Here is a 21,300-nt window from a genome sequence, read left to right on the forward strand (position 1 = left end):
TACATTTTGATTTTTATTAATTTAATTTAATTTTATTTACATTTAGATTTTTATTCAATTAATTTAATTTTATTTACATTTTGATTTTTAATCATTTAATTTAATTTTATTTACATTTTGATTTTTATTCATTTAATTTAATTTACATTTTGATTTTTAATCATTTAATTTAATTTTATTTACATTTTGATTTTTATTCATTTAATTTTATTTACATTTAGATTTTTTTATTTAATTTTATTTACATTTTGATTTTTATTCATTTAATTTAATTTTATTTACATTTTTATTTCTATTCATTTATTTTAGTTTTATAGTTTAATTTAAATTTAGATTTTTTATTTATTTAATCATTTAATTTAATTTATTATTATTTAATTTACATTTTGATTTTTAATAATTAAATTTAATTTTATTTACATTTTGATTTTTATTAATTTAATTTTATTTACATGTTGATTATTATTAATTTTATTTTATTTACATTTTGATTGTTATTAATTTATTTTATTTACATGTAGATTATTATTAATTTTATTTTATTTACATTTTGATTTTTATTAATTTAATTTTAGTTACATGTTGATTATTATTCATTTTATTTTATTTACATTTATATTTTTATTAATTTAATTTAATTTACATTTACATTTTTATTATTTTTAATTTAATTTACATTTTAATTTTTATTCATTTAATATAATTTTACTTACATTTTGATTTTTATTAATTTAATTTTATTTACATTTAGATTTTTATTAATTTAATTTATTTTATTTACATTTAGATTTTTATTGATTTGTTTAATTTTATTTATATATAGATTTTAAAAATTTAATTTAATTTAATTTCAAAGCAGGAGTCAGGCCTTTTGCAAAGCAGAAATTATACACTTTACTTACCAAAAATACAAAAAAATAAAAATAATTGATCATCAGGGAATTATGAGAATAAAGCATTATTATCTGGATTATATTGTAAAATCAGGAAGGTTAAACTTAATAATTCCATCTAGAATCACCTTAGTGACCAGCCTGAACAACCTAGCAACCATTTGTAATGATAAATTATTGAATAATTCAAATTTGTGCATTTCTATGTTCTTAATATATGCTTCCGTTTAAAAAAATGTAAAAATGGATTCATATTTGAAGAACATAAATGAAAATTGTTTACAGCTAAAAAACTTGATGCACATTAAAGAGAATGTTATATAAAATAATGACATCTAGTGAAACTGGTTCTAAACAATGAAGGTTATGCTGTCTAGGAACCAGCTAGAGTAACCTAGCAACTAGACGGAATAGCATTGCAACACCCTAGCAACCAGACAGAATAGCATTGCAACACCCTAGCAACCAGCGTGCTACAGTAGAAACGATACAACACACTTTAAAAACTATAATTAAAAAAATGTCACTGTGTATTAATATCTAAAGCATTTATTTGCAAACTCAGTTAAAATGTGATGCAATCTTTCTTAATTATTCATTATTATTTAATTTTTTAAACGATTCCTCAAAGGTTAAGCTCAAGAACACTGCCCTAGAAACACCCTAGTAACTGGCTAGGATCGCCTCGCAACATCCTAGCAACCAGCCAGAATGGCCTAGCAACCAGCAGTGCACCCTAGCAACCATGTATATTGATACAACACTATTGATCATAATTTTTGCAGTTCAGTGAGACTGAGAAAAACACCCAACTTAAAAAAAATCACTGTAAACAACTTGAAATATTAATAAACAAAACATAACTTGAAATACTTGTTTAAGTGAAGCTTATTTACAGTAAAAACTATTTAGGTTTTTGTCAAGCGAAGTCACTTTAAGTTAAGTTTCACCACCTATAAACACCCTAACAACCAGCCATTATAACCTAACAACACCCTGGCAAGCAGGAACACTCACTAGCAGCTGTTTGTAATGATAAAATGGTTAATAATCACTTTAATAAAAACCCCTTTTAATATTTAGATTAAGAGAAACAAACAAAAAGACAAACTTGGAGAAACAAACAGTATGATTCTGACGAATGATTTTGCTCTTTTATATATATATATCCTGTACAATACTTTTATTGTACATTAAGAAACGCAATTGATAAAAGTTATGAAATGCTAATTTAATTTACTTTTATTTTATTTGGTGTAGGTTTACAGAATGTGTGTCCGGTGTAGGTCATGCAGTGTGCTGTTTGTTTCATAAATGTTCAATACTAATTAATCTGTCTGTCCAGTTTAACTCCTGAAGTATATGCTAAGTGTGTGTGTACAATGTCTCAATGGTGCTCTGTGTCTGTTGTCCTTGTGTTTCTATCGTTGTTTAGTTTGCTCTGTGGACAAAAATCACATTAAATGAGTTATCCTGTGTTGAAGTGTCTTTATGATGTTATAGTTCCGATGCAAAACACGTTATGAGATATACAACCAATACCAATTTCAAAGAGAGACCATGCCGGGTTTCTTTGCTAATGCTAGCGTCGAACAGAAGATGTCGCTGCGGGATAAAATATTATTGCAAAAATCACAGAAGCTTTAGCAAGTACTGGAAGTATACGTACTGGAACAACGCCAAAAGGAAAAAATAACAATACTGTAACCAGCTTTTGGTTTCAGTTAATCCGTTTAATAGATTAGTTCATTCACTTTACTAAAAAGATCCTGTTGGAAAGAGCTAATCGTTTTTTCGAACCGGACATCCTCCGATCGGTTCATTCGAATCAGTAAACTGATTCATCTCTCAAGATAAAAAGGTAAACATCAGGTATTCGTGTCAATCAAATAAATAATAATCAAATAATTCGTGATGAATAGAGTATTAATGTATGATAGGTTTAACTATACATTTATAATAAAAACGTGATACAAGTTAAGGTGTTTTAAAACAATGACTATTTGAGTGAAATTGATTCTTAACAAGTAAGCTCAATAAAATGCTGATTTGAAATACATATAGTTACAAGCTGAAATAGCCTAGCAAAACTAGCCAAAACTTTTGTAATGATAAAATACGGTCTCCAAAAAGATCGCATCGACATCAGGTGAAGTTCACTTAATAAGAACCGATTCATAAGAACGACTCGCAATCGAGAATCACACAAGTTTATTTAAGACGGTCTCGAAAGCACGTTTTTTATTATCATATTCTCACAATTTCCACACGAGAATCAAATTCATAGCTAACAATCAACTTTTACACCCCATAACTGTGGATTTTACTTCAACAATAATACATCTTTCCAAAGGTAAGGAAACAATCTTTCCCATACGTTTTAACTCACGACGGCTTTGACTCATTGAACATACATTTTGTTCAAATAATAGCTTTAATTTTTGGTAACATTTAAGATAATTTTCCATTGAAGGCAGAGCCATGAGAGTTGAACTTGTGTGTTTAATGTCTGACAGTAATATAACCCCTGTAAAGCCTGTCATAACACATGGCTCTCGGTTTACACAGTTTATGGCCTGCAGGAAGGTTTTCCTCATACAGGTGTGCTGTTGGGAGAGTTTGCAGCTCTTCACTAATAACTCATTACAGCAGACAGATCACACCAATGATAACACAAGTGGGAAGAGTCTGGTTGTTTTGGCCTTTACTTGTACTACTGAAATTGGAAAAATGTTTTCTTTATTTTTGGTGACATTTATACCGTAGGACTGTTTTTGTTTATTCATTTATTGATTTTTACCACATAAAATAGCATAGAAAATGCTAGTAAATAATTTTTTTAAATATGTCATTTTTGATGCCAAGTACAGATGCCACTGTTTATACTGAAATATTTTTTATAAACCCACTTCAACAAACCCTAAATACACTGCCTGATATATTGACAGTAATTATAATAAGAATAGTCAAGACACAAGATAATAATAATAATAGAAAAACAGCAAAATTGTATAAAATAAGGTAGTAAAAAAATAAATAAATAGACAACAATAATGGATGTTACAATCAGGGATAGTGCTGTGCTATCTTACAATGGTAGGCTAGCATAGAACATACATTTTATTATACATTTAATATACCACGCATTGCATTTTGGAAAGTGCGTGCAAGTTGAAATAAATAATACACACACACACACACACACACACTCTTATCTATACTTGTATTTTGACATTCATTTCAGAGTATTTATACACGTCTGTAATGCAAAAATAAGCAGTAATACTATATTATTTTAACTTACAAATAATGTCAAACAAACAAACATTCATTCGTTCAATTTATTTTCGGCTTAGACCTTTTATTAATCAGGGTTCGCGAAAGCGAAATGAACCGCCAACTTATCCAGCATATGTTTTACGCAGCGAATGCCCTTCCAGCCACAAACAACCACTGGGAAACACCCATACTCTCTCATAAACTACGGACAATTTTTGCTTACCATATTCACCTACAGCTCTTATATCTTTAGACTATGGACCCGCCAACACAGGGAGAACATGCAAACTCCACACAGAAATGCCAACTGACCCAGCTGAGGCTCGAACCGGTAACCTTTTTGCTATGAGGGGTCAGCGCTACCCACTGTGCCACTGCACCGCCCCATAACAAACAGTCAAATATATAATAAATCATTCATAATTGAATCAGTACCACACATTTAGGAGGCCAGAATTCATAAAATATGATCAGAGTATATCCAAATACAATTAATTTTCTATAAATAATCCATGTCTACTATTCTGACATTATATATAAAATATAAAGCCTGTATTGATTAAAATATAGTGTGATAATTTTAGAGGCTCTAATTAAATATATTAAGGACCTTTTATATGCATGTGCAAACAAATGACATTCATTCATTCATTTTCCTTCAGCTTAATCCCATATTTATCAGGGGTCACCACAGCGGAATGAACTACCAACTATTCCAGCATATGTTTTACGGCCTTTCCAGCTGCAACCCAGTAATGGGAAACACCCACACACACTCATTCTCTCTCACACACACACACACACACACACACACACACACACACACACCAACAACCAATTTAGTTTGTCCAATTCCCCTACATGTGTTTGGATTGTGAGGAAAATATGAGCACCCGGAGGAAACCCTTATCAATGTGGTGAGAACATGCAAACTTCACACAGAAATGCCTACTGGTCCTGCTGGGACTTGAACCAGCGACCTTCTTGCTGTAAGGTGGCAGTGCTAACCACTAAGCCACTTAGACGCCCAAACAAATGACATATATATATATGCGTTTCTGTTTAAAAGACTTTGACTTTCTTCTTTATGTAAGTGAAAATTTGTCTTTGGCTTCACCGCATAATTGCATTCAACATCATCACTTGTGTTATAAAAACAAGCAACACAGTACAATGAACTTTTAATTCCTCATTTCCTTTTCTTTCAGCCCTCAGTTTTTTTAATGCGTCCGTGCTTTTGTAAAGACGTCACCATGAGTGAAATTACAAGACAAGCACAATAAAACACACCGCAGCTCAGCCAGACCTTAGTCATGCGCAGGTAAAGACGTGTCTGGCTCACACTGACTCATCTAAGGAGACTACAGGTACATCTGGAACAGATACACACACACACACACACACACACACACACAAACACACACACACACACACACACACACACACACACACACACACACACACACACACACACACACACACACACACATATGTCTTTCTACCTCCCAGAGACCCAGAGCTGCCTGAGGCCAGGTGAAGGTTCCCATGAGACAGACATACACACAAACACACACACAGATTGGGCTGTGAAATATGACTATATATTGTATTTAAAAACTAAAATGTCTTTGAGCAATTGCATGCAAATGTCAACCTTGCTTAGAAAACAATTATGTTTTCACCAAAATAGTGAAACCCTTTCTAGGTTTCATGTGTAAGTTGCTAAAACACTTTTGCTCCTGTGTTTTGTCAGGCTTCTTCTCGCGCTTGTCCTTTTCTTTCTGAATGGATCAGATGATGGAGACACTTCAATAATCTTGCACACGTTATTATCATCAGCTCAAGAATTTCGTTTTATCAATTATAGACGCGATCGCGAGCTCCTGGAAGAAATCGAATACCGCTTGCACTTTTAGACGGGCTCGTAAAGGACAGGGCAGATGTTTCTGCTTGGCTTTGTGTCTGTTCATCAAGACGACGACAAGGTTTGTTTGAGCTCGGGTCATCCATGACTCGTTATTATATGCATATAGTATATCCATGTAATCTCTCGCCTGTGTATTAGAACATGGCGGATCCGATGTTTACATTCTGTCTAGCTCCACGAGCTCGTGATGTATCTCTGTAACCAATCAGCGTTCGACTGCACTTGTAGCTCCGCCTTTTGGTACCCTCTCTCGTTTTTTGTACCCTTTCGAAAGGGTGCCGAAAAAGTGGTACGGTACGGTTTGGTCCAATACACTTTTTGACAGTGGAAACGGCCAAAAAAAGGATACTAAACCGAACCGTACTGTACCACTCAGTGGAAGCAGGCCATTAGTGCCTTTCAGACAGGGATTCAGCAGTCTTTGACTACATTTGTTCTATTTAAAAGGGAAATACTTAACTAATATGATGCTTAAATTGACATCAGACAAAAACTATTTATTTATTTATTTATTTTTGTTCTGTCATTAATTTTCAGTGTAAAATTATTACTTATGTTTAAATGCCACAAGCTTTTTTTTAATAATAATAATAATAATAATACCCTTTATTTTTAGGCGCCTTTCAAAGCACTCAAGGACACCTTACAGCAGATTACAAGTACATCATAAAAATACAGGCAGTAAGAATGACAATCAGCATAATTAAACCAGCAAATCATTAAAAGCTATCCTAAACAAAAACGTCTTTATCTGAGATTTAAAATTGGAAACAGAGTCCATCTGGCGAATGTGCAAAGGCAGGGAATTCCATAACTTTGGTGCTGTACAACTAAAAGCCCTGCCTCCAAATGACTTCATCTTAAAGTGTGGGACAGATAACAGTTCAGCAGAAGATGATCTCAGTGAGCGTGAAGGAGTGTACAATTGAAGAATATCAGAAAGATAGTGAGGGGCCAGGTTATGAAGAGCTTTGTATGTTAAGAGGAGGATTTGTATTGTATACGATAGTGAACAGGAAGCCAGTGCAGGTGAAAGAGAATTGGAGTTATGTGATCAGAAGTACGCGAGCAGGTAACTATCCTAGCCGCTGAATTCTGAATCAACTGTAGTCTATGAAGCTTTTTTTTACTTATTTCTAAGTCCCAATATAAATAGATTATATTGTTTGTTTTTTATTTTTATTTTGTGCTGTATTACAGTTTTTCTCAGTCGCTTTGGTGCGTTTCTCACAACACCAGTGCATTTCTGCACAACAGTTAATGCATTTCTCAAAACACTTAGTACAAACTGCAAAACCTAGCTGATAACCTGCAAAAGCGCATCACATGCTCAAAATGGACAGTTCATTCCTCTAAAGCAAGTATTCATGTCAATCAAAGTGTCAGTGTCATCAAGATGAAAAGTCCTGCCACCATTGATTACGAAAAAGATAGCCAAATAGCTTAGTCATGTTTTCACTATGACAGTTTACTCTGTAATCTTTTTCAATGCAAAAAAAATCAGATGTTAGTGATACATCCTGAAAATGCTCAAGACAGCACTGTATACTATTAGCACAGCCATTTAAAAACTACAGCGAAGTTAGACATCACTGCATTTAGTGGGGCATCTGAGTACAAGACACTGAATATGTATGTTTCACATTTTTACTCTGCATTTGCTCTTTAATTCAATTCAATTCAGCTTTATTTGTATAGCGCTTTTACAATGTAGATTGTGTCAAAACAGCTTCACATAAATGGTCATAGTAATTTACAAATTTACAATCCCTTTACAATCCTATTATTCACAACATTGTGAAAAAGAATAAACACAGCCTTATTTACAACAAACATAAACTCGCTTTGGGTTGAACTGTGCACAACTGTAAACAATATTGCAGTACATATTAGACCTGAACCGGCAACATACACAGGTCTGTAAATCATTCATCAAATTGTTCAATTTTAAAGACGTTTTCGGGAAAATAAAGATTTAAAATTTTGTTTATAAAGTTTGCTTGACCAATTTTGACATCAAGTTCAACATTTTTGTATGTAATGACTAAAGTAATAAAATGAGGACTGTAAGTTTTATATGGAATGACTATTCAGCATTTACAAGTTTAGTTCATTTTGACTGACATGACAGAAGCAGATCATAATGTTATAAACAGCAGAGAGTTGTTTGAAAGCAATTGATGCATGTCTGAAAGCATCTGCAATTTGTTGAAAGGAATGAGAAACTGCTACTAGGATTTGCAAAATTGACTAACTGTTTTGAGAAATGCATGACCTGTTGTGCAAATGTAAATAGTGTTGTGAAATGCACCAAAGCAACTGAGAAAGACTGTAATTGGTTACTGATAACACTTTGAAATACAAGAATTTTTCATGTGAATTTCTAAACTAGTAGTATTTTGAAATGAAAGAACGCATAATTATCGTGATAACCGTGATTATTCCTCAGATTATAATCGTACAACCAAAATCTCTAATCATGGCATCCCTAAATGGAAGTCAAAGAGGCAAAAACATTAATTGATTGAATTTAAATAAATAATACTTTATCATCTGAGATTTTTGTCATATCGTCAAACGTTAACACCAACTCTCTTCACACACACAATTACTGTGGAGCAGAACAAATGTTGTCTGTGAGCGAGGGAAGTGTTGACCTCCTCACCTGCGCTGCTGCTCTGATCTGACAGAATTGGCCATTTGTTAGCGTTTGATGTCTCACTGAAACGCCTCGCAGGTTAGCAACTGGACTAAACCCGCAGGTTACACTTTAGAGGCTTCAAATAAGGTGAAAAGTCTGTGATTTTTGGGGGCCGTAGTTGAACGTGGGAGGAAAACGTGTTCATTATTTATGCAGCCTGGCCTGCAGCTGTTTCTTGAGAAACTCCCGGCCACTTTTGTGCTTGTTCACAGATTTCAGGAGATTATCGGCTCTTTCATCTCTGTGCGTAAGAAGTTTTAGGACAGGAGTGTTTTGAAAGTTAAAGCCTGGAGATGCTTATGCAAGCTTTCCCATGAATCGAAAGTAAGTCAAGATTTTCAAATCAGCAAATGAACATAAGGAAAGTAGACCGGAGGGAAGAGAAAGGTAACGGAAATACCTTTCAGTCTTTTTTAATACTGTGAGGAGCAAACAAAGGTCAAGTTCTTTAAACAAATGCCGGAGAAAAGTTTGTTTCTTTATTGATCTGTATTGGCATTGATGGTTCTGAAGAACCTTAAACACTTAATGCACATTTATATTGTGTAAATCATTTACAGTTAAAGTATAATTAGCCCTCCTGTATATTTTTTCCACAATTTCTGTTAAAGGTGTGGTATGTAAGTTTGACACCTAGTGGTTGAACTAGGTATTGCACTCCTGGGTCAAAACAAACACAAGCGCAGGTTGCCAGATTGAGGACAGGAGTGAGAGATTGAAAGCGTGGTCTAAATAAAAGCAACAGCACCCGATATAAGAAATATTTTCCATATTTAAAGAAGTTTTTCTAACCAACACTACGAATTGATATATTAGAAATGGCTTCTATTTCTTACAGCTGAACAACAGAAAACTGACAGTAGCTATGTTTCCATCTAAAAATGCGATTGAACGTTATGCGCAAAACTGGATTATCGCATAAAAGACGTGCGAATAAAGCAGCGTTCCATCCGAGTTAAAGCGAACAATCGTCACTTGCTGATTATCTGCCGCCAAATATCAACAGTTAAAATGGAATTTGCTGCAGTAGAAGCTGCGTCAATCTTTTCTACATCTAATAAATGACTTGCGCCTTACAAGACTATTCTGACACACAGTAAATGCGCGATGGCCTTTGAAGGTGTTAGACGCGGAGCAGAGATGCTTTTGATTCTGGAGGTCATTAATGATATAATAACACTAATACTTAAACGGTAAGGCGTTTTAGAATGACCAAAACACAATTTAAGATGTGTTACAGTGTGCTCAGCCTGCTGCTTTGTCCATTTACACACATTTTCATCATCACATGATCATCACAAAATCACATGACCTTTTTTAAGGGTTCTTTCACACCTGTGAATCGATTCAGTTGTTCCGAAACAGAGATTACAGTTGTTACATTGTTGCTCTTTGCTCTTGGAGCGATTCGCTTTCACACTGCAAAGCTTCTAATCGGACCAAAAGAGCTAAAACAAGTCACGTAAACTCTCCTCACATTGGTCAGAGTGTCAGGGTTTATTTTGCAGAGTCCCGCTAAGCTGTCAGGAGAGGTGGTGGTTTGGCGGTGATTGACAGGGTGCGCGCGACGCGTCTGAGGAGAGATGCGGTGGGGAGGGGTGAGAAGGGTGCGCGACGATGCCTATTAGAGGACCGGGAGGGAGATGCGAGATTACCGGGAGATCATCACTCGTTTGCGGGCTTCCGGAGACTCGCGAAACTTCCCGCCCTACTCATAATTCTCTCTTCATATAGCCGTAAGCCTATTACATATCCATAAAACACTGTGATATAACCGCGCTCGGATCGGATCGCTTTCTCACTACAATCGAACCGCTTCAGGGTTCGTTTCAATCGAGCCGAGACCACCTCATTCAAGCGATCTCGGAGCAATTACTTTGGCGCGGAACAGAGCGTGATTGCCCTGTTCACATATGCCAAACGAACCGCGCTAACTGGGCAATCGAGACACGTTTTGAAACAGAAGTGTAGGTGTGAAAGCACCCTAATACGCATAGCCATAGGTTCCCTACCCCTGGGCTAGTTAGTGATTATTGATAGGAATCAGCTGTAGTCAATCCTACCATGTGCTCCTCTCGAAATTAGTGTGTGAAACTTCACTTTTATATAATTTCTTATTTAAACTTTTCCTTCATTGAATTTACCTATGCTTGTAGATCGTTTTTACATTTTATGCAGATGCACAGAATCATCACAATCAATCTGAAATGATAAATTCTTTCCAAATAGTTATTCAGCACATCTGGTCAAATTATATTCTTATCGCAATACATATCACACAATAAAAAGTTATCACAATGTGAGATTTTTCCAATATTGTGTAGCCCTGGTAAATAATATTTGACTAGATATTTTTCAAGATACTAGTATTCAGCTAAAAGTGAAATTTTATCTAGGTTAATTAGGTTAAAGTTAGGGTAATTAAGCAACTCATTGTATAACAGTGGTTTGTTCTGCAGACAATCCAAAACAAATTTTGGCTTAGGGGGCTAATAATATTGATCTTAAAATGGTTCTTTAAACATTTAAAACTGCTTTTATTCTAGCTAAAATAAAACAAAAAAGACTTTCTCCGGAAGAAAAAATATCATAGGAAATACTGTGAAAAGTTCCTTGATCTGGTGAACATCATTTGGGAAATTTACATTTACATTTAGTCATTTAGCAGACGCTTTTATCCAAAGCGACTTACAAATAAGGACAAGGAAGCAATTTACACAACTATAAGAGCAACAATGAATAAGTGCTATAGGCAAGTTTCAGGTCTGTAAAGTCTAAGAAGGAAAGTATTAGTAATTTTTATTTATTTTTTATTTTTGAGTACAGTTAGTGGTATATCCAGAGAGGCAATTGCAGATTAGGAAGGAAAGTGGAGACTAAATAGTTGAGTTTTTAGTCGTTTCTTGAAGACAGCGAGTGACTCTGCCGTTCTGATGCAGTTAGGGAGTTCATTCCACCAACTGGGTAGATTGAACGCGAGAGTTCGGGAAAGTGATTTCTTCCCTCTTTGGGATGGAACCACAAGGCGACGTTCATTCACAGAACGCAAGTTTCTGGAGGGCACATAGATCTGCTGAAGCGAGAGCAGATAAGGAGCAGCAAAGTCAGAAGTCACTTTGTAGGCAAACATCAGAGCTTTGAATTTGATGCGAGCAGCAACTGGCAGCCAGTGCAAACGGATGAGCAGCGGAGTGACATGTGCTCTTTTAGGTTCATTAAAGAGCACTCGTGCTGCTGCGTTCTGAAGCATCTGGAGAGGTTTGATAGAGTTAGCTGGAAGCCCGGCTAGTAGAGAGTTGCAGTAATCCAGTTTGGAGAGAACAAGAGCTTGAACAAGGAGTTGAGCTGCATGTATAGATAAGAAGGGTCGGATCTTTCTGATGTTATAGAGTGCGAATCTGCACGATCGAAATATTTGAAAAAGAATCAAAACATTCACATAGGAGGGTGAATAATTCTGACTTTAACTGTATATTTAAAAAAAAATAAAAAAATGTTTTTTAGATTATTAAAATATTCCACACACACACACACACACACACACACACACACACACACACACACACACACACACACACACACACACAGTTGTAAAACTATCTTTATGGGGACTTCCTATAGCTGTAATTATGTTTCTACTGTACAGACTGTATATAATCTCGGCCTACCCATAAACCAATTTTCACCGAAAACAACCTGTTTTTACATTTGCTAAATATTTCATTCTACCAGAAAGACCAGGGAGATAAATATGACACTGGATTACATTTATTTGATTAAGCATTATTTGACAAAAGTATCATTTAACAAAACAAACACAGATTTTCTTGGCGGAGGCCCCATCCGTAGCTTGAATTGGAAGCTTTTAAATCCAGCTATGACTGCCAAGGACGAAGGGAGGGACGGAGCCTACCCCTCAGGACAGAGCTTACGGTGAACGTCCACGTCAGTATCTGCGACCAAATGAATGGATAACTTCAATATTCCTCGTGCCTCTTAGCTATCGGTTAAACCTGATTGTGATAAGTGACGTGACATTAGGTCTTTCTAGTAGAACTAGTGCTAAAAGCTACATATCTGTCTGATTTATGAGCCATTTTCTTCATGGGGACCGAAATATTCTGGTATTGCTATACTTGTGGGGACATTTGGTCCACATGTGACATACAAAACACAGACACACTACGTGTTTTTGGAAATATGAAGTGTAAACTGGCAGATAATGTCCTTCAAAACTTTTCTCAAGTTATATGATTCTGTTTCTCTAGAAAAATCTGACCCATTTACATGCTTGGAGAGCTGACAGTGTGTCATATTGATTTCTTGGTATGTTATTGGTTTGTCAGATTTGCTTCCATGGACGTCAGAGCCAGAATGAAGTGACATCCATGTACAGATCGATATTTTGTTATTTGTGCATTGCTATTGAACATGAATATTGATGTATGTGCTCTTACATATGTGCCTGAAACGTGTGAACTGCTATGTTAACTAAATCCATTAAGTAAATTTCATCCATTCATTCATTTTTCTTCGGCTTAGTCTCTTTATTCATCAGGGATTGCCACAGCAGAATGAACCACCAACTTATCCAGCATATATTTTAAACAGCGGATGCCTTTCCATCTGCAACCCAGTACTAGGAAACACCCATACACTCTTCACAATGGTATTTGGAGTTAGTCTGCATGCTCAGTGTTGCCAGAAGGGCTGAAATAGCATGCAAGCGTTCTCCTTTATGGCCTGCATGTTTTCAAGTCAACAGTTTGAGCACAGAAGTCTTGCAGAAGGCATTTGTATGCTTGTGCAAAGTGTATTAACAGGCTTACATGTGGCCATTGTTTTTGTCATGCACCACTGTACCTAAAGTATGCCTCAGAGTTATCGATCAGCTTTGCTCATGATAAAGTTTGTTGTGTGTTTGTTTATAGTATTTCAGGATGAGAGTGTGTGTCTTTGACCCTTCTCTCCCCGCTGCTCCAAATCCACGCTGGTGTCCATTTACTGTTTCTACAGCTGTTTGGGATGTTGTTTTTACTTTGCACCGGTGATGCCAATATAGTTTCAAATCCCCTTCCTCCTGGATCCTGCAATCCTCTAAGGCCCGTCCGGAGTCAGCTTGAGACCCAGTAGCATGGGAATCGCTAATGACCATGTCTATAACACCAAAAATGAGAGCATCTATTTCAGGGTTTAAATGAGAATAAAGTCATAAACCAGTGACAAAAATAAGAATTTTTTTTTCATATATTTAAATAGATTTTCAGAGACATTCTTTAGATTTAAAAGAGCACATTGCAAAAATCCCATCTTTCGGATGAGACGTTAAACCGAGGTCCCGACTCTCTGTGGTCGTTAAAAACCCCAGGATGTCCTTCGACAAAGAGTAGGGGTTTAACCCTGGCATCCTGGCCAAATCTGCCCACTGGCCCTTGTCCATCATGGCCTCCTAACCATCCCCGTATTCCAATTGGCTTCACTCTGAATCACTCTGTCTCCTCTCCACCAATCAGCTGGTGTGTGGTGTGCGGTCTGGCGCAGAATGGCTGCCGTCGCGTCATCCAGGTGAATGCTGCACACTGGTGGTGGATGAGGAGACCCCCCCTCATTGTTTAAAGCGCTTTGAGTGCCCAAAAAAGCGCTAAATAAATGTAAGGAATTATTATTATTATTAAAAAACATTGCATTTTATTTTTTAATCACCTTTGTAGAGGCAAATGGTTGCACTATTTTAAATGTAAGCATTTAATGTAGATTATTTTGAACCAGGCCAGGATTGGCTAATCGGGAGGACCGGGAGAATTCCCGGTGGGCCGGTTTGTTTTTTGGCCGGTGTTCCTAGCTCCAGAATCTGTTGTTCTCAGCAGTCACACTTTTTAAATTAATTAATTTATTTACTTGACCACAATCTTCTTATTCGTTATTTTAGCGCAGCTCTGCTTTTTATATATATATATATATATATATATATATATATATATATATATATATATATATATATATATATATATAAAACCAGCCTGCAGGTTAATGATGATATAACTCAGATGAGTCACTCTTTTATATACAGGTCTTGTGGTCCAGTGGATAGCACGTAAGAGTACAATGCTGCCGACCCGGGTTTGATCCTCGTCTGAGTAAATCATTTATTTGTTTTTTTTTTATTGTTAAGACATATAATACTGTTAGGGTTGTTGAACATTTTAAGTTATAAAGCAGCTGTTTTCTCAAAAAAAGACGTGATAGTGTCATTAGAAACTGAATTGGAAATGACCTTATTTTAATATAGTCAGTCGTGAACTGAGGTGGGCCGTTCTGAGGCTTGAAACTCCAGGGCTGAAAAGGCGTCCCACTCCGGCCCTGTTTTGAACTATACTTTAATTATACTTCAAAATGAAGATATGAATGAGTCATTGATTCACAAATTAAACAGATTTGTTCAAAACAGCTGATTCATTCAATAAAGCAAGAAGCTGTTTTTTTAGTCAAATGAACGAGCAGTTGATTCACTAATTTTACAGATTTGATTACATTGACTGATTATTTGAGAATCTTTATGACTGAATCCATGAATCGTGTGATTCATCCAATAATTCAATTCAATTAAGCTTTATTTTTATTGCACTTTTACAATGTAGATTGTGTCAAAGCAGCTTCACATAAATGGTCATAGTAACTGGATCAGGGTAGTTCAGTTTTTAGTGTTTAAGTTCAGTTCAGTTTAGCTCAGTTCAGTGTGGTTTGAAGTCATTATTGAGAGTCTAAACACTGAAGAGCAAATCCGTTGATGAGTAGCTTTTCAAATCCTGAACCATGCAAGCCAGTGGCGACAGCGGAGAGGGAAAAAAACTTCACCAATAGGAGAGTGAAGAAAAAAAACCTTGAGAGAACCAGACTCAGGCCCTGTTTACACTAATGCGTTTTAGTTTGAAAACGCATAAGTTGGTAACACTTTACAATAAGGTTCATTAGTTAATGCATTTACTAACATGAACTAATCATGAACAACACATGTACAGCATTTATTAATCATAATTGAACATTTACTAATGCATTATTAACATCCAAGTCCATGCTTGTTAACATTAGTTAATGCACCATGAGTTAACATGAACTAACAATGAACTACTGTATTTTCATTAACTAATGTTAACTAACATGAACAAATACAGTAGTAAATGTATTGTGCATTGTTTGTTCCCGTTAGTAAATGCATTAATTAACATTAACTAATGAACCTTATTGTAAAGTGTGACCCATAAGTTTTGCTACGGTTACGCCATCCGTCCACACTACGCCGGAGTTCTCGAGCGCCGAAAACGGAGCGTTTCGAAAACGCTGGAGAGGCTGTTTTCATTCTGAAACGCTGCTGCTCCGTCTCAGTGTGGATGATGGAAAACGGAGACATCTGAAAACGGAGGCGGGGCTGCAGACATTCGCTGCTCTGATTGGGGCTTTTCCTCAATATTAAGTAGCCTAACACGCACAGTTCAGTCCTGCATCTTCTCCGTGTAAGTTCAGACTTCGCAAGTTTGATCAAGGCTGCAGTCTCTTCTTTTCAGTTTGATATGGAAAAGCAGACTATACCGAGGACACGCGTAAATCTTCAAAGGGAACAGTGCACTTTATAACTTCATTCACATCACCCTGGCTTCGTTGTTTCACTTTGTCAACAATAAAATGTAAACATGATATAAGGAACTGCCTATTTTCATTTTATTATTGGCAACTAAACAGACAGCAGAAATGTTGAGGTGTCGTGCTGCATGAGCGTCATCTTCACTGTGTGGATATTTATAACAAAACGGAGCCGATAACAACTGCCTCCTTCCAATTTCAGTGAAAATACGAAACATAACCTCTCTTTTGCTGAATATCAGTTTTAATAATCGATAATGGCCATTTTAAAAGTATTACATACAATAAGTTTATACATTATAGGAAATAAAGGCAAGTGATCAGTCAATATACAGAATGTACGTCCTTACATTAATCATTAACTTATCTTTGCGCTCAGCCAAAAACACGTTACCTGAGAACAATAATAGATTCCAATGACCAAAGTCAGGGAATATGTCGTTAGATACAGACAACAAGATGAATGAAATATCCCGTTTAATAAATATAGTGAGATTAGATCCAGCAGGAGATGCTTGATGAGAAGTCCGACTAGCACAGCTCTCATCTGGGTAGATGGGCTGCAGCGCTTGCCAAAGAGTGTGTGTGTGTGGTGATGTGCGTTTTCAGTGTTTTGGTGTGGACGGAGAGCAGTTCAGAAACGCTGGGTAAAACGCGAGTGTGGATGCGGATCGTTTTCATTCTAAAACGCCGTTTTAAAACTAAGTGTAAACGGGGCCTCAGTTCGACACAACCATTTTAATTTCTCCGCTGGCCAAAAGTCTTGTGCAGAGCTGCAGTCTCAGCAGTGGAGGCTGGAAGTTGAATCATTTAGAAGTGAATAACAATATGTTGACTGACCTGAGCATATGATATACTCTTGAACAAAACATCCACCAACAAATGAAATAATACTATAGTACTTTAAAATTCTACTTTAAAATGAAAATAAGTCCAGTGAGTCATTGATTAATAAACTTCACCAATTTGTTTAAAACAGCTGATTCATTTAATGAAGCCACAAGCTGTTTTTTTAATGAATCATTGAATCATCTGATTCATCCAGTAATGTGGCCGGGAAGTGCAAAACAACATTACAAAGTGTGAAACACTTTTATAAAGCTCGAGACAAATTTACATTTTGAAAAACATTTTTACCTATCATCAGACACCATTACATAGGAAAAACTATTTTACCAAGGACGAAACTAATGTACATTTTAGAAAACAAATTAACAAGACGCAAAACACTTTTACAAATCCTGAAACAAATTTACAATCACAGATTCCTTACGGAAAGGGAATGTACGACGCACCGGAAGTGACGTAGAATGTACCACATTGTGTTTTGTGATTCAAGCTATACAAAACCGTTTGTTTTGCTGCATGATATTAGAAAACAGGGTTTGTATATTAGTTTAATGCATTGTAATACATGTCAATGTTGATGTAATTACGCAAAGAAACACTATGCAGAATCACTTAAATTTGCTTTTAATTGAACATGTTGTGTAAATGTGTCCTCACTAATCTAGTTATTTACCTGGATTTATACCTGGATATTATCTGGAGCAATAAATCAGAACAATATTGAATCTGAGAAGTACACTCTAAAAACGATGGGTCAAATATGGACAAATCCAAAATTGGGTTAATTGTTATCAATAAAATTTAAATGACACTTTTCAAGCCAATGGTTAAGTTAATAGTTTGACCCAATGTTTGTTAAAACAACCACACATTTCTTTAAAGTGCATGTCACTTAATTTAAAAGCTATTTATAAATATACTTATTTATTTAAAAAGTGTAATCAGTGGATTGATATTTAAAATTGTGATTATAAATAGAGGTTTAATGAGCATTGGTATTTTGAGCCTGAACTAAAGCCAGACCGCTTATATACACAGTACTTGGCAGTGCCTGGCGCTCGATGGCGTTAAACAGAAGGAAGATCTCAACTATCTGCCTCTATTTTCACCTAGCGTGATCTGCTCAGGGTCAAGCATTCCCTCCTGTCCAGCCTGTCAGCAACAAGTCATTACAAAAAGAGTTGATCATGAAATTCCTCTGGATGTTAAAGCTCACATGTCTCTATTTCTGGTTTGAGGATCCAGCCTGTGTGTGTTTGCCCTCTCTCAGTAAGTCACCTTAAAGAAAGACTACTTTTATCCAATGAAGGTTATTTGAGTTGATGTGGCCTGTTGTCTGGCCATTCTCCTCTGACCTCTGGCATCAACAAGGCATTTGTGCCCACAGAACTGCCTCTCACTGGATATGTTTACATTTGTTGTAAGCCTTAGAGATGGTTGTGCGTGAAAATCCAACCTTATTAAGTACTAGCTTAAAATCTCTTTTCTCACAGCCTTAATGCCGCCTTAAAAATCAGTAACCATTGACTTCCACAGTATGAAAAACACTATGGAAGTCAATGGTTACAGGTTTCCAGCATTCTTCAAAACATCTTCTTTTGTGTTCAACAGAGGACAGACACTCATAAAGATTTTAAACAAGTGGAGGATGTGTAAAGGATGTCACAATTGACATTTTTCAGTTTTACTATCCTAAAAAATTACATTTTTGTGTGAAATAACCCTTTAACTAATTCAACCTTATTACGTTCTTCCTTAAAATCTCATTAATTCCAGTCCAACAATAGTAGCGCTCAGATTTCATCAAACATTTATTCATTTGTGTTCCAAAGATGAACGAAGGTCTCAGGGTTTTGAAACGACGTGAAGGTGAATAAATAATAATGTGCATTTTTGGGTTAACTATCCCCAATTAAAACCTATTATTAAGTGCTAATCTCTTTCCTCACAGCCTTAATGCCACCTTAAAAATCAGTAACCATTGACTTCCATAGTATAAAAAGCAAACACTATGGAAGTCAATGGTTACAGGTTTCCAGCATTCTTCAAAACACCTTTTTTTTGTGTGTTCAACAGAGGACAGACACTGATAAAGATTTTAAACAAGTGACGGATGAGTAAAAGATGCCAGAATTAACATTTTTGAGTGAACTATCACTTTAAATAATATAGAAACTTACATTTTTGTGTGAACTAACCCTTAAACTAATTCAATTTTAAGTAGTATCCTAAAATCTCTTCCCTCAAAGCCTTAATGCTGCTTTAAAAATCGGCAACCATTGACTTCCATAGTATGAAAAACAAACACTATGGAAGTCAATGGTTACAGGTTTCCAGCATTCTTTAAAACATATTTTCTGTTCAACAGAAGAAAGACACTTATAAAGATTTACAACAGGTGAAGAATGAATATGACCCAATTTACATTTTTGAGTGAACTATCACTTTAAATAATAAAGAAACTTTCTGTTTGGGTGAACAAACCCTTCAACTAACTCAACCTTATTAAGTGCTACCTTAAAATCTCATTCCTAACAGCCTTAATGCCACCTTAAAAATCAGTAGCATTGACTTCCATAGTATGAAAAACACTATGGAAGTCAATGGTTACAGGTTTCCAGCATTCTTCAAAACATCTTTTTTGTGTGTTTAACGGAGGACAGACACTCATAAAGATTTTAAACAAGTGGAGGATGTGTAAAGGATGTCAGAATTTACATTTTTCAGTTTTACTATTCTAAAAAATTACATTTTTGTGTGAACTAACCCTTTAACTAAATCAACCTTATTAAGTGGTAACTTAAAACCTCACTCATTCCAGTCCAACAATGGTAGCGCTCAGATTTCATCAAACATTTATTCATTTGTGTTCCAAAGATGAACGAAGGTCTCAGGGTTTTGGAACGACGTGAAGGTGAATAAATAATAATGTACATTTTTGGGTTAACCATCCCCAATTAAAACCTATTATTAAGTGCTAATCTCTTTCCTCACAGCCTTAATGCCACCTTAAAAATCAGTAACCATTGACTTCCATAGTATAAAAAACAAACACTATGGAAGTCAATGGTTACAGGTTTCCAGCATTCTTCAAAACACCTTTTTTTGTGTGTTCAACAGAGGACAGACACTGATAAAGATTTTAAACAAGTGACGGATGAGTAAAAGATGCCAGAATTAACATTTTTGAGTGAACTATCACTTTAAATAATATAGAAACTTACATTTTTGTGTGAACTAACCCTTTAACTAATTCAATTTTAAGTAGTATCCTAAAATCTCTTCCCTCAAAGCCTTAATGCTGCTTTAAAAATCGGCAACCATTGACTTCCATAGTATGAAAAACAAACACTATGGAAGTCAATGGTTACAGGTTTCCAGCATTCTTCAAAACATATTTTCTGTTCAACAGAAGAAAGACACTTATAAAGATTTACAACAGGTGAAGAATGAATATGACCCAATTTACATTTTTGAGTGAACTATCACTTTAAAAAATAAAGAAACTTTCTTTTTGGGTGAACTAACCCTTTAACTAACTCAACCTTATTAAGTACTACCTTAAAATCTCATTCCTAACAGCCTTAATGCCACCTTAAAAATCAGTAGCATTGACTTCCATAGTATGAAAAACACTATGGAAGTCAATGGTTACAGGTTTCCAGCATTCTTCAAAACATCTTTTTTATGTGTTTAACAGAGGACAGAAACTCATAAAGATTTTAAACAAGTGGAGGATGTGTAAAGGATTTCAGAATTTACATTTTTCAGTTTTACTATTCCAAAAAATTAAATTTTTGTGTGAACTAACCCTTTAACTAATTCAACCTTATTAAGTGCTAACTTAAAACCTCTTTCATTCCAGTCCAACAATGGTAGCGCTCAGATTTCATCAAACATTTATTCATTTGTGTTCCAAAGATGAACGAAGGTCTCAGGGTTTTGGAACGACGTGAAGGTGAATAAATAATAATGTGTATTTTTGGGTTAACCATCCCCAATTAAAACCTATT

This window comes from Danio rerio, chromosome 16, assembly GCF_049306965.1.
Source record: "Danio rerio strain Tuebingen ecotype United States chromosome 16, GRCz12tu, whole genome shotgun sequence".
Lineage (NCBI taxonomy): Eukaryota > Metazoa > Chordata > Actinopteri > Cypriniformes > Danionidae > Danio > Danio rerio.